Below are 14,072 nucleotides of genomic sequence, written 5' to 3'. Positions count from 1 at the left end.
CTCAGAGCCTGGAGCCTGTTTCCGATTCTGTGTCTCCCTCTCTCTCTGCCCCTCCCCCGTTCATGCTCTATCTCTCTCTGTTCCAAAAATAAATAAACGTTGAAAAAAAAAATTTTTAATTCAATTATGACAATGTTTTCTACATTGTAGAAACGTTTTAGGTTGGTAAGGGATGAGTTATTTTTATCTTTATAAATACTGTCATAATACATAATAGAAAAGATACATAATCGGCACTCCAAGCCTATGGTTTTGTAGCTATTGTTGCTTAAGATGAGGCAAGCTTAATGTGTAAGTATATTTTAGATCAATTTAAAGAAAAATATTAACTGTAGTAGAGTTGGTACCTCAATATCACAAAAGTGATATATGATTGAATGATGTTTGGAAACACTGGTTTTGGGTATTGTTACAGCAAATAACTTAAATATTGCAGAGTTCATTTAGTTGCAATATGGATTAATGAATTTATAAATAAACTACTTCTATGCATTCATTTAAAATGTCTCTTCACCCACATCTAAAAGCAGTGTACAAAATGAATAATAGAAAATTATGCCTAATTACATTAATGTGTTTATGCTCATATGTAATTTTCAATATTTGCTTTCTCTGAATATGGAGGATGGAAGAAGAAGTGCCCTTACTTTTCTAAGTCCTTGATCTTAAATATCAGTCTTCGAAGCTCCAGCAGGTGTACTCATTTTTAAAAATGTCTATGTTGCTGCAATGTGAAATCTGTTTAAAGAGATAAAATTATTAGATTTCAAACATCATAACATTCTGGAAAACTAAATATCAGAGGAAGAAGAGTTTCAGGACAATGATAGAGGGCATCTTTGGTTTTAAATGACACTGTAAGTAGTTAAGGTACTAAAGTTTGCAAGCGTCCCACATAATTCACACAGCAATGGGAGTAAAGTTTCTCGCTTGCAATGTTGTGTGAATTAAATGAAATAATCTACATGAATGCATAGGTCCTTGATTGCATTTTGTAAAAAGGCTACCATCTGACTGTAGCACTTCCCTCAACATTTATACTGCAAGCCCTCTTAATTCTGTGGGCACATGTTGGTGCAGCCAATTTCCTCATTGCATTTCATACTCAATTTATGCATATAAAGAGATTTGGTGTGGAAGAGAGACGACCGTAAGTATAGAGAGAGAAGTAGGCAAATGAAGGAACTCAAAGAAGCCTGGAAACTCAAGGGAGAAAAACTAGAGAAAGTCAGTTAAAATGGTATTGGATTCATCTTCATTTTTTGTTTCTTGCTCTAAAATATGGCTTAGCATTTTCCCCTTTTCTCTTACTTTTAGTAACAGTGAGGCTAATTTGAAGGAATGAGCACAGTGAACCCCAGAATAGAATCCTAGAAGTAGCAGAATATTAAAGTATATTTGGCAAATGATTCTTTGTTATTACTCAGAACAAGCATTTGGCAGCAAATAACAGAAAACCCAAGAAACAATAGCATAGAGGCTTTTGTATGTCATGCAATAAAATGTCCAGGGCCGGAATTGTGGCTCAAGACCCCAGTGGGTATCCAGACACTTTTCATTTTCCTTAATATGCTCAATGTTGTAAATTCATGGTCCCAAGAGAGCTACTGCTACAGGCATCCAGTCTGTTCTGAGCAAAAAGAAGACTGGGAAGATAAAGGGAAAGAATCTAGCAGAGAAGCAGAGCTATCCCAGAGCCCCCCAGCTAATGTCTTATGGATCAGAGCTGTGTCACGAGACCACTCCTTGATGCAAAGGAGTTGGAGAAAGTAAATATTTTAAACCAGGAACCTTGCCACCTTCCAACTCAATCAAAGTCCTCTTTGTAAGTTATAAAGTGACCATGGATATCAGTTGAGCAACCAGCGCTATTTCCCAAACAGAATTCGGGGAATTTAGTCTTCCCCGGAGTATCTAAAGAAAGTACAAACTATTCAATATATGTCAAGCAGTTGAAAACATTAATACTCACTAGATATATTTGTTACTTAAAATGCATAAATTAGGTTAATGTCTATGATAGACCTGTAGCTAGATATATGAGTTCAGATATCCTTAATTATTCTATAGTATTTTTCATAGGATAATTTGGTACCATTTATAAAAGTATACTCTAGAAACAAGAGACCAATGTCCTAGTCTATCAGTCAATAAATATGAATGCCTATGACAAGCTAGACATGGTTTAAGTGCTGAGGATACAGCTATTAATAAGATAGCTAAGGTCCTTAAATTCATGGATATATACTCTAGTGTTTGAAGACTGTCAGTGAGTCTTCAAATAAATTAATAAACAAGTTATTAATAATAATAAATAAATAAATTAGATCATTTCAGATAGTGATAAGTTCCTGGAAGGAAATAGAATCAGCGATGTGACACAGGGTGGCATCTCCTCTTTTATGGTAGCTGCGTGACATTGGGGAAGCCCTTTTATCACTCTGGGAGCCAGTTTTCTGAACAGCAAAATGTAGAGAATGATCTGAGGAGGGGATCAGATGATCCTCTGAGGCTCCTTCCACCTCTAAGATCTGTTTCTCCTCTCTGATTCTCTTTCAGGAACTACCGACAAGCAGCAAAGGAGAAAAGAAGAGACAGGAATAGACAGAAAGCAGCCGCATTAAAAGCGAACGGGATCAGAAGAGAAAAAGGGTATCTTTGTATGCTTAGCTTATATGATAGTCAATAGAACAAAAGTGTTTTAGTTAGAAATCTACACACATGTGTATGTATGAATGTAACAGCATTAGCATTGTAACCATTTATGTTTGTCTTTTAAAACTTCTCCTTAGAAAATGATCTAAAAAATGGTGATCGTTTTTTTGTTTGTTTGTTCTTGTAGTGGTTTTGTGTGTTTTTTGTTGTTGTTAAGATTTTAAAGTCCTTCCAAGAAAAATTTCCTCCCACAAATCACTAATTGGATAATTTATTCTCTCATAGCACACATGCTTTGTTGCTATTAAGTGATACATACCAGATTTTTCCCTTTACAAAGATTGATGTGATGTGGTATGAAAGCCTCTGGAACATCTCCACAGTGTTCTGGAGGACTTTGTTATTTTCTTTTTCTCCACCAGGTGCAAAATGGGTTGATAATAACCAGCAGCTGACTTGTGAGTGCTGTGCTCCTGTGTGAGCTTGGAAAAACACCAACACAAAACAAACACCACCACTACCACCATCGCCCTCCTGGATTGCTTTCTGAAGCGCTTTAGATATTTTATACACAAATATTGACGTTTTCAGAAACTGTTCCTTCGTTTTATATATTTTTTTTTAAATGTATATATGCTATGCTCTTTGCCAAGTTCTTCCTTTTTGTTGTAATTTATTTCTCTACTACTAAAAGGGAGATCTTGAATTTGGGTAAATTTTAAGCAATTTATTTTTAGTTTTTCTAATTCTGGAATCTGAGCCTTCTTTTACAATAGGGAGAGGCTTTGACATATATTTCCTTTGTTTCTTTTCAAGTTCCATCATATGTATTTATTCTTTTCTTTCTTTTTCAAATCCATTGGTCTTGATGGAATTTAGTTCCACAAATATGTCTTGATAAGCTGCTACATACCAACCAGGTATTTACGCATCTGAGTTATAAAAATGCAAAGGCTTTTATTGTTGCTGCCGCCCTGCCACTTAATATCGGTTCAGTTCTTTACAACTAATAAAGTGGCCTCACCTTTGTTTCTCAGTTTACAATCACATTAAATATGTATGACAAGTAGGATTCGTTTTATAGATCAGGAAACTGGAGTCTGAAGAAAATAAATGGCCCTAAATGAACTAATAATCCAACAAAACGCTTCTACTAGCTAATGATCTTTTTGAGAAGTTGTGACAGTTTTTCAGATGGAAAAGCCCATCTTCCTTAGAAACCAGAGGCTTTTACAGTTTAAAAAAAATGTTTTTAATGTTTATTATTAAGAGACAGAGAGAGACAGAGCATGAGCAGGGGAGGGGCAGTGAGAGAGGGAGTCACAGAATCTGAAACAGGCTCCAGGCTCTGAGCTGTCAGCACAGAGCCTGATGCAGCCTGATGCACATAAACCACGAGATCATGACCTGAGCTGAAGTAGGACGCTTAACCAACTGAGCCACCCAGGTACCCTGGCTTTTACGGTTTTTTATAGTGTCTTGTAGATTGCTTTGGAACTAAACTTTCTACATGTCAGACCTAAAGCATAAAGGGAAAAGTTTGTCAATGATGCTGGAGTGGAAAGAAACACCTCAGTTCTACCTTAATTCTTTGATATTGTCCTCAAACTAAAATGACCTTTAACCAATAAAAGACGCACATTTGAAATTCTTTTTAAACTATGTGACTCACTTAAAAATATTTTTTATGTTTAAATCTGTACTTGAAAAAAGCAATCTTTAATATCTGAAAAGTAGGAGAGAACTGCTGAGTTTATGACAGTGTTGGGTATAAACTTTTTTTAAAGAACAAGGCATCAATCTTTTTCGGTTGTTTCTTTTCTTTGATTTCTAATAAATTGAAAAGTCATTTTACAAATTACTATTTTTGTCATGACCTTTCCCTTTCTCTGTGCCCCACTGTCCCCAGGATTTAAAGAATTCTAATTTTTACTTACCATTCCCAAATTTGTTCTGCCCCCAAAGTAAAAATAATATAAACAAGCATAATTACCATAGAACTTAAATGCATAATTGTGGAATAAACTATAGATATTATGGCATTAAAAAAAACCATATCCTACTTAATGAGGAACCAAAGAGAACCTTCTAACTGCTGCTCTCCTCAGGCTAACTGAGGAATCAATTTTATTGGTATTTCAAAATACCTTTTTTTGCTCAAGAGTAGTGATGGGGTTCAGGTCCCACTGCTGTAAAGTATGGCACCTTGGCATATTGAGTATTGTAAGGTGAAGGAGCTTGAGAAAAATGGCAGATGCAGGAAGGCCACCTTCCCTCTGTCCTTCTCCCTGAAACAGTCTATAAAACCCTCATGTGAGAGGTGCCTTATACCCAGAAGAAAGGAGCACCCTTGTCTCTGAAGTCAAAGGGATTCAAAGAAGAATCTGAACAAGACTTGCTAAGTTTCCCCCAGTTTACTACCTTTACTACACTCTCCTTAACTTACCATATTCTTCTGTCACACCATTCTTCCTCAGTCCTAGCACAACAATATTCAGGTCTGTTTCATTGGCTCTTCATTTCCTTATGAAGGCTCCCATGTCATGTAAAACTTGTATTAAATAATCTGTATGCGTTTTTCCTATTACTCTGTCTTTGTTAGTTTAACTTTCAGACCTAGCCAGAAACCTTGTTCTACCCACAGGAGCAAAGATATAACATGGCTTTATATGAATCAAGGCCACAGAACAATAAGAACCTAAAAAAAAAAAAAAAAGCTCATAGATGGTTGGCCATCTCTTTAATAATTACAGGAGAATCTCTTTCTTCTTTATTTTTTAAAGAGACTGGCATTTATCAAGGCATTGCAATAGATGGGCAAGTTTTCCCATTACATTTCCCCCGAAGCATAAATTCCGTGGATGTGTTTCTCTAATCATACTAATTACATTACCAGATGTGCTCATCTTTCCTCTGTTGCCTTAATGGGACATAGATTTCCTATTTTGAAATTGTCACTTATTTGTTATATTTGCGAGTGTTTAAAGTCTTTATTCGCTTTTGAGAACACTTAGTAGTCTAAAAATTAAAACTTGATCTGAAGACCAGTGATGCCTAAGATGGGAATTATACTATTAATTATACTTACTAACTATACTGTACTAGTACAATTATCCTGGACTCTCATAGGATAGCCAAGCTTGAGCTACCTATTTTCATGGTCAGTATAAACAGACTTTTCATGGGAAGCAGTTCAGTGGAACAAATATTAATTGGAACCAATTGATATCTAAAGGAGATTTTTAAGAACAATAATTCTTACAGTATGGGCAGAGAAGTATTAAAAATTAGACATTGTCACCATAAGCTCCCAAAAGCTATTTTGGGGAAAATGTAATTGCCAAAATCAATAAATTTTTACTTAAGTCATAAATAAATCTGCATGCTTGTTTTCCTATTAATTTATTAATTTTTACAAACCTGTTCCTTTCATTGTGTAATGTGGAGTTAAAATATTTTCCATTGAGAAATATATATACAAATGTGTGTGAAGAATTTACACATATGTGTGTATACATGTACATATGCACATGTATATATAAAAATATGTATGCAAATGCATATATATATATAATTGCACTGATATAAAAAAGGAAACTTTTTTATTATAAATTTTTATTTTTAATTTTGAGACAGAAAAAGAGAGAGAGAAGGACAGAGAGAGAGAGAAGGAGAGAGAGAATCCCAAGCATGCTCTGTGTTGTTAGTGCAGAGCCCAATGTGGGGCTCAAACCCACAGACCATGAGATCATGACCTGAACCAAAATCAAGAGTCAAACGCTCAGTGACTGAGCCACCCAGGCATCCCGAAAGGGAACTGTTTGAAAGAGAAAATAAGTGTAACCCATTTACTATTAAAGAACAGAGAATTAAAACCCTATTAAAGAAATACTTCCCTAAATTCTCACTTCCATATTATCTTTTGTTAAGGAAAGGCTAAGTGAGAATGGAGGGAGATGTCCAGAATAAACTAGATGAGAGGAAGAAAGCGAGGACATCCTGACAGAAGGCGAAGAGCTGGCGGTAGCCAGGCGGGAGGTGGGAAGAGAAAGGCAGCCAGGGGCTGAGCTAGAGGCAGGGCCAGCTCCTTCTTCCTCAGGGTCCCTGGCCACACAACTTGCTTTTAGTAGGTTCCTGCCCAGGCTGCCAAGTCATCTCCATCTGAATGTGTCTTTGGCACCAGGGCTATTTCTAGCAGCCCTTTTCTCTGTGGTGGGTTTAAAGATTATGGTTTCAATGTTGACCCACTTGGCTTCTAGATTGCATCTGATTTACCACATTTAGTGGACGTGTCTGTTTATGGGCAATTTCCTCATTATGAAAGGTCCTCTCCTTTTTTTGTTTCCTCCAAAGAAAGACCTTTTTGTTTTGCTAATGAAGGTTCTCTGAGATCTGTGGAGAGTGCAGGGGTGTGAGTACCCGTAGTTCTTTTTTAAGAAACTGCTATTGTTGCTCCTAAGTGCACCTGGATGTCTAATAATGCGTTTTATTTAACAAGCCATTTAGGAAGTCTAAAGGTTATTGTTATTTTAATCTTTATGCTGATATTTTTCTTAATATTTGCATTAAAAAATTTCCCCTAGAATTAAACGTCTACATGACCTATATCAACATACACATCAATATAAGCATCTGTCCATAGATGTATACACTAATATTTCAATCTATATCTCCATCTATCTCTATCTATAGCACAGATATTTTGCCTTGCCTGTCCTCCATAAAGGACATTAAACACTGTGGTTAATGATAATGCATCCTCTACTATAGAATGGCCAGCCTACTCTTTACATGGAGAAATGTCCCCATCATGTGGACTCTTAGGATATTGCTACTGAAGTTAAAACCATGCTGTTTTCTTGCAACTATAATCATGAATTAATTTTTTTTAAAAAGGAGGATGATTCCTTTAAAGGAGAATCTTGGTAGATTCTTATTTTTATAGCTCATACTATTTCAGTATAGGAAAAATCTGTGTCAATATTCCCAGCATCTTACATGGGCCATTTCATTTCATCATTCCCATGATGGTGTAAGATAGGTACTCTTACATCTCCATTTCATAGATAAGAAAATTGAGGCTTGTCTAAGATCACAGAGACCATGGCAAAGTCTGAAATTGAACTGAGGGTCAAATTCAGTCCTTGGATGAAATATTTCTTGCCTCAGATCCTTCACATAAAATCCAACAAGAAGTAATGGTAAATGGATTAATATAAAAATAATAACATTAATTTATGTTAATTGAGGGCCAGCAGGATGTCAGGTACCGTCCAGATCCTTTAAATATTATTCTTTATTATCTTGCCATTTGACTTTGCCAAAGTCTTCATGGTGAGAGGTTAGGAAATGTTAAGGTCAACAGCTACCAGCCGCCAAAGACTTCTGTGAATTGAGGTCATTCCTGCTTCAAACTTGCATGGTTGCCACTGTTAATCATCAAGGCTATTTGAAATCACCTAGGAAATGTGAGCTTTGGTAAGATTTTGTAAGATTAGCAAATCTGGTAAGATTAGCTACAATTAATATACCTCTGCACCAGCAGACCCATCTCCCCAAGGGTAATAGGAGACAGATGGAGAGATCCTAATGTTTCTGTCATATAATTCAGGTTTGCTTTTAGTAGCTATTAAGTATTAATTAAGAATTAATGCACTCCCCTTGTGCCTGCTCTGAGAAAAAACACAAATGACTTTTTAGAATTATGTCGATCTAAAGTGCTTGACGAGTGAGTCTCATTTTGATTGAATTAACTAGAGATGTTATCTGAAAAGGATTAATTCGATCCCATATCAAACACATAAGACGAACAAATACAAACTTTTCCTTCCTGCCTTCATTCATTATATTTACTTATTCTGCAAATAGTTACCGGACACCTACTGCGTGTTAGGTTCAGGGCATCCTGACTTTAAAATCTGACAGCAGCTGTATGACTAGAGGAGCTCCGGGATTCAGGCAGGGAGGGGTGGAAGTTCCGAGTTCACCTGGAGGAGGGTCTAAGGCTCCTGACCAGGGAAATGAGAAAAGGCTGTCTGGGAGAGCTGGCAAATGTGCAGACCCGTGGAGGAAGCAAGCACGGTGACGGGGAAAGATGGCGAGGATCCTTGCAGAGGAGGCACCCCATGCAAAGGCAGACCAGAAATCCAGGAACAGAGCGAATGGTGAAGTGAACCAGACAGCCCAGGGTTCGACTGCGTGGGGCTCTGAGTGTTAGGGTAAGGAGTTTAAGGTTTACCTGTAAACCAGTGTTTCTCAGAGTGAGCTCTCCGTCCTGCAGCACTGGCATCACCTGGGGCTCCCACGTCACACCTACCGACTCCGCATCCCTGGGGCGTGGCCTTGGCAACCAGTAGTTCAGTAGCACCACGGGGTGACGCTGCCACAGCGGGTGGAGAACCGGTGCGGTTCAAGCCCTCCCAGACTCCCGTGTGTGCCCTGGTGAAGGGGCAACGCTGATCTCCCCAGACCTCCGCGGGGTCAGGCAAACCCCACCCCCACCCCCCACCCCCCCCCACCCCCCACCCCCCCCCCCCCGGGGAAGCTGCAGTCCCTGGGAGTGACTGTTGCCGGCACAAGCATCCTCATTATTCTACTCTAGGATCCTGAGCAACTTGGATCTCGGGTGGGGGGGTCGGGGGGGAGCCCTGTGGAAAGTCGGGACAGGCCTGTGGGCCAAAAAGGCTTCGTGGCCTGTTTTTGCCTGACTCCCCACCCCGCAAGCTGAGAATCACTTTTACATTTTTAAAGGGTTACAAAAGAAGGGAAGGAAGAGGAGGAAGAAAAAATGTTGAGGAAAGAAGAGAAGGAGGAGAAACACTGTAATGGAATGTGGCCTCCAAAGCTGAAGTATTCCCTGTCTCATCCTCTGCAGAAAAAGTTTGCTGACGACTGGTGTAGACGAGGAGAAACTGTTTTTGCAGAGAAGAAGCAATAGGTCCAAACAATGAACTAAGGAACAGAAAAGAAAGAGAGAAAAGAACTGAAGGCAGAGAAGCCAAATATGGAGCACAAGGAAGACAGTCAAGGTGTAAACAATGCAATGCTCTTTGAAGAGAAAGACGTGGGGCTACAGCGCTTACACAAGTAGGTTGTTTTACGGCAGTTGGCCCGAGCACCATGCTGTAGTGAGTTCTCAACAACGGAGGAACTCCCAGTCTGTCCAGTTCAGCCGTCTCTCAGGGGTTGGTTTGGTGTCATTTTTGAGAGTAGTGACACGATGAAAGCATGAACTCTGGAGCCTCTTGTCTAGAGTGGAGAAAAACCACCTCATGTTTGAATGCTCTGTGGGCATTTAGATTCATCTTCCTAAAATTTAGTTATTGTGTCAAACAATGACATGTACAGGAATCACCCAGGTATCTTCTTAAATGCCAATTCCAGTTTAGTAGGTCTGGATGGGGCCAGAGAGCATTTACTTCTAAGAAGTTCCCAGGTGGGCGGTGGGGGCCACACTTTAAGTAGCAAAGGTCTGCACTGAACACCAGTAGGTTATTTGAAGAACATGCTTTTCAGGCCACATGTTAAGCATGCAAAATAATTCTGTCCACAGAAATCAAAGGCACCTTCTCTGCTATAATATATGATTCAACTGTTCTCCAAAGCACACCACTCTCAATGTTGGTCACTTGGAATTCTGCTCACTCCAAGTGGTAGGTCTTAAAGACAAGTACCTGGATACAGAATGAAAGGGAGAATGGAATAAAGGGGAGAAAAGACAGGCAATGGATATGGTGGGTGAAGTGAACAGAGGCAGTCTAGCTTCATGGTTTGGGGACTCACACTCCCTTCGACTTCAAATCTGGACTCTTTCCCTGATCAGCTGTGTGATCTCACACAAATTATTTCACCCTCTGCCATGACTCCTCACCCACAGCTGGGGATAACAATTTCTTAAAGAGTACTTATGGGAGTAAAAGAGACAATGTCAGAAAATAATGTAATGCCACAGTGAGACTATAATAAACACTAAATAATTGTAATGTTTAATTATCAGAGATAAAAAATATATATCAGCTTCAGATTCAAAGGAAGCTCTCCAAACATTACAAGAGTTAAGCAAATAGCCTAGAAATTTATTAATGTTACTAAAGGGTAAATGGCTCCTAAAGGAGCTTTAAATATACAATGTTGGTCTATATATATAGGACTTGTATCTTAAATATTTGGGATTCTCTCCGAAGTAATAACATGTATATAACGTGGGACATTATTAGCTGTTTCTTTTTGACTCTAAACTATATATTGTCTTTATTGCTCAAGGCTTGTACTAAATGGTAGATAAGCTTTGTAATATTTAGAAAAGCAATTAGAGGACCAGAGGCTTCATACAGCTTCCAAAGAAGATATGTATTTTATATCCACATTGTATTTCAGAACTAAAATATGGCCTTTAAGAGCTTTTTGCTATGACATGGAAATTTATCAGGGAATCACATTTAAAATAAAAGTTCAGTCAAATGTCATATATCTGATGACTAGATACGTTTTTATGTTTTAATTGAGTGATTTGGCACTGTGGAGCCAGAGTCTCAGAGGTGACACGGATTGTACCAATTACTCTTAATTCATTTAGTTGACACTCTCTAGGTCTGCACCTTAATTCGATGTTCTTTGCTTTTTTATTACTCTCAACTGTTACCTTATCCACATGGTTCTTCTTCACACAGCTTTCCTTTCCACTGTGCTTCTGCTCCGCCCCACAGAGATGTAGTAGAAAGAAAAAGGGGTTGTTGGTGACAGAGAGACCTAGAAGCAAATCCAGTCTGGAGTCCACCACTTGGGACCTGCATGGCCTAAATGAGGCTGTTTCTCTGAAAGTTGATTTCCCTACTCAGGTCCATACACACTTTGCTGGATTGTTGAGAATTAGAGATAATATGTGTTAAGTGTTTACACAGAGGCTGCTCATAGAAGATAGGCAATGAACATGAGCTTTGCTATTATTTGTTAAGTATCAACTCATGTGCAAGCTGTTCTAAGTCTTCTTAGAAGCCCTGAAGATGGATGCAATTTTTACCCTCCTTAATATCCACAGGTGCACTTTACTTGCACCTGGTTACTTTTCTATGTGGCATTTTGGTTATTTATGTGTATGAATTATCTCTGCTATAAGATATGAAGTTTATAGAGAAAAGATTCAGGTTTCCAGATTCCTATATGCAACACGCATCTAGCCAGGAGCTTGCAAATAATAAATGTTCAATGAATTCTTCTATTAAAGAAAGAGCAAAAATCATTTTCTCACAGAACTCATACCAAAACTCACATCTATCCGGTATTCCTGATTTCTCCAACTTTTCAATGCCCCACCAAATTGAATTATATCAGACACCAAATGTTTCACAATATTTTCCCTCAAGTATGATTTATTTAACAATCATATGTAATAGGAAATACAGAGAACTACAGTAGAATAAAAACACAAGAATTGTAGCTTGTCAAGTTAAAAATTAAAACAGCTACTGGTTAAATAAAAAGGCGCATAAAATTGTTGAGTATATGTTGTGGAGCTGAGGATAAAAATGCAAAGCAGGACATCCAAGATGCAGCGGCCTGACTCATTGACCCTCTCACCCATCCCTGGTGTTTGCAGGGGGATGGGCACTAGTAACCTCCACGCCCACTCCCTCTAGTCAGCACTAGTTAGTAGCCCTCTTGGAAGAAAAGAAAGAACAAGGGAAGCGAACAGGGGAGAGGAAGGAGGGAATGGAGAAAGGAGGGGAGATTAGAAAAGGAAAAAGCGTATCAACAGCGTGACAATTCTTCTGAAGTGGAGCGTGTTTTCTCCACTCCCTCTGGAAATTCAGTCACAGTGCTTTATAAGTTAAATAACCTGGGAAATTAGGTGAAAGCCCATATACAGACACTGATGAATTCATTATATTTCTCAATTTTTGTTTTCGTAACAAAGCCTATAGATCTTAAAGTATCAATAGGAACAAAATAGACAAGTTTCCTATGACAATTGAGAAGCGATGTTTCAATTTACTTCTCCCTGGAGAGATTCTCTAGCTTTCCCGAAAGACAACTGGCTCAAATAAGAACAAAAGTAATTACACTTCCCAGATAGTCAGATTCTATTTTAAATGCAGAATATTTTCTAGCTGGTAAATAGCTACTTTTAAAAAGACTTTGAAAGCAGTAGTTATAATGTCTTCATAAATAGAAATAAAAAGTCCATTTTTTTAAAAGACAAAAAGTCACCATGATGTACATATCTATAAATTTCCCCCAACATATCATCATAGATCAATTTGTACTGCTTACATTTAAAATATCAGTTGCATTATAATGTCTATAATACAATTCAGTTATTTAGCTCAGTTCTACACAAGATTCAGGTGAAACAAAAATTAAGGACCTTATTCACAGAACATTTAAAAGCATTTTATGCACAGTCTATGCATAAATATATCTTAAATTAGAATGATGCATACCTAATATGCATATAGAATATGGCTTACACATTAAAGGAGATCTAAGTTGTGGGTTATAAAATCCCACCACTCAGACTTAAAAGCTTCTGATTCTATCAATTTCTAAAATATTGCTTAGCATCATGGAACCCAGGAAAAAAGCAGGTGCAACAGAAAACTCATTGGATGGATGGACCCTCCTTCACTTTATTCTTTAATTGATGGCTACTCTTGTTTTTTTCCATTCAGTTTCTACCTTTCACAAAGACAGATTCATCGCAGGATCATCGACGTGTTCGCACAGTGAAAAGTTACAACACCTAATTGTGCTTGACTTTTCTTGTCAGCTAATAACAAATAAAAGTAGTTCTTCAGTTTGGAGCAAAGGAAGGGCTCTGCACATGCTCAGGCAAAACATGACAAGGAGCAGAGTCTCCAAGAATTGCAGTTCGTTTCTGTGTAGGAAAATTATAAAGTCACAGCCAATACTATTATCTTATTATCTGTACAGAAAAGTGTGGGCTTCCATCTTCATAGATATTTTTGAGTACAGACACACACACACACACACACACACACACACACACTTCTTGTCACTTATCCCTTGGCCTGTAATATATTTTGTCGTGTCCTAATGGGATCAACACCCCAGAAGGCAAATTCCATTCTGAGCACTAACATCTGTCTCCAAAAATGGCTGGAGGTTCTTGTTATCCCAGAGCGTAGGTAATGTGTGACTTGCATTGTGATGACGCCCGTGTGGGTGACGTATCAGTGCTCTGAAACCACAGAGATGGAGGCAAGTTGGTCCACTGCTTCCAGGGACAGGTTTCACTGCAGTTTCCCAGCTTGACAGTTACAATGAAGTGGTCATTAGGTCGTGGGACCAGGGTAAAGCTCCAGTGTCATCATGGGACTTCAACCACAGCTTCTGAACAGCTCCACCCCTCATGCTGTTCCCATGTATTTAAAAGTGGGACAATCTAGCCTGTTCTTCAG

Source organism: Lynx rufus, unplaced genomic scaffold (assembly GCF_022079265.1).
Source record: "Lynx rufus isolate CCGP_SWC_20201006 ecotype Redwood Valley unplaced genomic scaffold, mLynRuf1.p SCAF_2, whole genome shotgun sequence".
Classification (NCBI taxonomy): Eukaryota; Metazoa; Chordata; class Mammalia; order Carnivora; family Felidae; genus Lynx; species Lynx rufus.
The sequence above is the reverse complement of the archived record's forward strand: the minus strand, read 5'-3'. Positions refer to the sequence as shown.